The 2,857-nt window shown below is 54.0% G+C and overlaps 1 pseudogene; it reads right to left on the reverse strand.

Moving 5' to 3' along the window:
- Positions 1–1,117: 1,117 nt before the first annotated feature.
- Positions 1,118–2,853, reverse strand: LOC112817903 (putative HLA class I histocompatibility antigen, alpha chain H; annotated as a pseudogene).
- Between the last annotated feature and the right edge of the window lie 4 nt (positions 2,854–2,857).

The raw sequence follows: 2,857 nt of genomic DNA on the forward strand, positions 1-2,857 counted from the left end.
GAGAGAGGGAACCAGGGGGAGTGGGAGAGGGAGAAGCAGGCTTCCCACGGAGCGGGGAGCCCGATGCGGGGCTCGATCCCAGGAACCAGGGATCGTGACCTGAGCCGAAGGCAGACGCTTAACAACTGAGCCACCCAGGCGCCTGAGGACCTCTGTCTTCTAGATGCGCCTCAGGCTCAGCTGATCCGTGGCAGCTCCCACCCCCCGTGCGCCCCCCGTGCGCCCACCTCGCCATCCGGGCTGCCTCTAGCTTCTCACAGGGCTGCCCTCCCCTCCCTCTCTCTGCTCAGCCCCTCCCCTCCCCCACACCATGTCTCCTGCACACACAACACACAGAGTCCTCTCTTCAGAAACACTGTACTGAGGCTTTATGGGTCCTTTTCTCCAATCACATAGAAACCTACGTTAGACTCTGCTTTATAAATCCAAGAACTTGGATCGGAGCCGGCACTAGGATCAATGAACTAAGGGTGGGGAGAGAGGACAGAGCAGTAGGGAAGGTAGAAACTAACTGAAGTTTAATAAGGATGAGAAACTCTGATTCCTCCTCTCTCTACCTCCAGAATCTAGAGAATTATCTAGAAAACAGCTCTAGAGGGAGGGGAAGACATGGATGAACCTGAAAGTTCATCTATCTCTCCATACCATAGAGACTGCAGTGTGCAGGGGCCAACCTAGGCCTGTGGGAACCACAGCCCAAAGGACACCCGCTGCTGTAACCGCGGGGTCACCCAGAGGAGAATGGATAAGAACTCGTGCGCAAGATCAAGAACAGGCCTGATGTTCTAGAGGAACAATGAAACAAACACCCAAAAATGGGGGGCTATACCCCAACCCAGGCCTGAGCATAGACTGACCCTATCACAGGAAGCTCTTGCTGCACAAGGTCCTGGTGACAGGTGACGTCCAAGTCCCTGTGATCACAGGTCCTCGTAAGACAAGGTTCCACAGAAGAGGCAAGGACATGGAACAGAGAGATGACCCAGCTGAGGGGTGAGCACATCATGCCCATGATGCACTGAGCACCGACTGCGCACAGGCCTTGTCCCCACTCGGCTCCTCACAGCCTTCTGACCCACCTGCAACACACTCAGCAGAGCAAACACGCTGATTCTGGAACGTTCTCAGGGCTTCCATTTATTTGCTGTCTCAACTTTACAAATCTCCCCTTTTATTACCTCATCAGCCCCACATGCCGAGAAGTAGGAAACACAAACTCATATCTGGATTCTCATTCAATAGGGAAGTAAGTCATTAGTACTTAGCCCAAAATGAAATAAAGACGGTCCAACCCCGCCTCTGCTGGAACAGGAAAGCACATCAGAGAAGACAATGCAGGTCAGTATGGGGAGAGGTCATGGTGGGCAGGTGGTCATGGTGGGCCAGTCTCCCCATGTCCTCATATTATGCTCAGAGGAACACAGACACATCTGACAGGAAACATGATGAACGAGGTATGGGGTCACTGGACCACCTGACTTGCTGGAGGTCTGTCCTTAGCAGGGACCTTCCTCTCTGTCCTGTGACTGCTGGGAATCAGGTCACCATCACCAGAATTATCAAGATGAAAATCTGTCCTTCATTTTCACAAGTGTTTGCTACAGAGTGAATGTTATTAATCAGCTCCAGAGTGGGGAAGTCCATGCATGAGGATGGTACTTCCCATTAACAAGACAGGATAATCTCTTACCTAGGAAACCCCCCAGAGGGACAAGAAAACTCAGATCTCCCCACTCCTTTCTCTGCCTGAGTGCTTCTTCCTCCCGATCCCAACTCCAATTCCACAGTGACCACAAAGAGAACCACACCAGCAATGATCCAGGTGATGGGGATGGTGGGCTGAGGAGGTGGCTTTGGAAAGGGAAGGGAAGGTGAGGGGCCCAGAGCTCTGGCAAGAGTCTTAACCCTGCTGAAATTCTCCAGAAGGCCTTCTGCTTTCCCTGAGAAGAGGCTGTACCCCAAACCCTCCTTAGGCCATCTCAAGGTGATGGGCTCGGGCAGCCCCCCATGCTGCACATGGCAGGTGTATCTCTGCTCCCCTCCAGAAGGCACCACCACGGCCGCCCACTTCTGGAAGATCCCATCTCTTGCAGGCCTGGTCTCCACAAGCTCTGTGTCCTGGGTCAGGTCCATCCCACTGCCAGGTTAGGGTGATCTCCGCAGGGTAGAAGCCCAGGGCCCAGCACCTCAGGTTGACGTCATGGTCAGAGATGGGGTGGCGGTCACTTGTGTGTTGGGGGGTTCTGAAGAAGAATCAGAAAATCCACACTTTGCTTTACCCTTATGGGCCACTGAAACAGCACTTATGTGACCATCCTGAGGTGGATTGGGCCATTGGTTTAGATGGAGGGAGTACAATACCCAGTCACCAATCTAGCCTTTGGGATCTCCTAATCCTTGGAAGTTCTAATAGCAGGGAGAGTGCCCAGGTTAGTAGAGTGTAGGTCTAAGAAAGGGAACACACTAGTGGTGTGAATGCAGTGGATAGTCAATCCTCAGGAATCCAGGCGTCAGATCTCCAAAGACGTTCTCAGATGGAAAGGCCTTGAGAGGGAAAGTCATGGTTGCTAAGGTGGCTGCCACGGTCAAAGGGAATTTCCACCTGCCTCCCGGGAGAGACTGGATTCCTCCACTGCCCTTTAGCGAGAAGCGGCCCTCTGGGTGAGGCCCTTTCTAGTAGGAACATGAACACCCGGGCGGATCTCTGTCTCCCCACTCGTGGGAGGGGCGGTGTTCTGACACTGAGTCCATTTTCCCTTCCTGGTGGGAAGCCAGCCCCAGTGGAGGGGAGATCGGGGAGGCCCCGCGGTCCCTGGTACCTGCGCGCTGCAGCGTCTCCTTCCCGTGCTCCAGGTAC

This window comes from Callorhinus ursinus, unplaced genomic scaffold, assembly GCF_003265705.2.
Source record: "Callorhinus ursinus isolate GAN/ISIS: 27379988/994484 unplaced genomic scaffold, GSC_fseal_2.0 scaffold3176, whole genome shotgun sequence".
In the NCBI taxonomy this organism is placed as follows: Eukaryota; Metazoa; Chordata; class Mammalia; order Carnivora; family Otariidae; genus Callorhinus; species Callorhinus ursinus.